Raw genomic sequence first — 824 nt, forward strand, 5'->3', positions numbered from 1 at the left:
CATGCCCAAGGTTTGTGAGGCAAAGTTACACCATCCTTTCCTCTAAGGAGCATCCTGCTTGAGTTCTTCCAAGACAGATTTTTTTTTTTTTCACCCAGGGAATATTCAATACTCTGTCAACACCACAATTCAAAGGTATTGATTTTCCTCAGGTCTTTCTTTGTTTCAATCTCATACACATATAAATTAACCAAATGAAAATATCACAGCTTGATTCAAGTGCATCTTGGTCTTTAACTAATATCCTTGCTCTGTGGTATTTTGAAGAGGTCCTTGACAAAATATTTGCCCAATGCAAGGGGTGAGTGAAATCCTGCCAAAGAATTTGTAAACCAAATATCTTAATTCTGTCACAATCAAATTTATACCTTATATGTTATTTTTAAAAACTTCTAGTGGAAAATAATGTTTTACTGGGAGAACAGAGAGCTCAGGAGTACATCTAATGTAGATTTAATTTTTCTTCTAAGGACTAACCTTTAATCCAGGCCTCAAAACTACACATAGGTAAAATTCCAAGAAAAATATATTGTGAAACTAAACACACAGGAAATCAGACACAATATAAAGATTTGGGGGGGGGATGGGGGAATCAGCAGTATCAGAACAGAAAAAAATTTAGATCCATAATTTTTCAGAAGTAAAATACAAATATAATTGTTTCTTATGTTTCTTGTTGTTGTTGCTATTAAGTGCCATTGAGTCGCTTGCGACTCATAGTGACCCTATGTACAACATCCCTAAACTCTGCTCTGTCCTGTGCCAATCGCACTGTCTCCGACACACCCATCCCAATTATCCCAGTCACTGAATCAATCCACCTC

Source organism: Elephantulus edwardii, unplaced genomic scaffold (assembly GCF_000299155.1).
Source record: "Elephantulus edwardii isolate Elephantulus edwardi_28Jun2011 unplaced genomic scaffold, EleEdw1.0 scaffold00146, whole genome shotgun sequence".
Classification (NCBI taxonomy): Eukaryota; Metazoa; Chordata; class Mammalia; order Macroscelidea; family Macroscelididae; genus Elephantulus; species Elephantulus edwardii.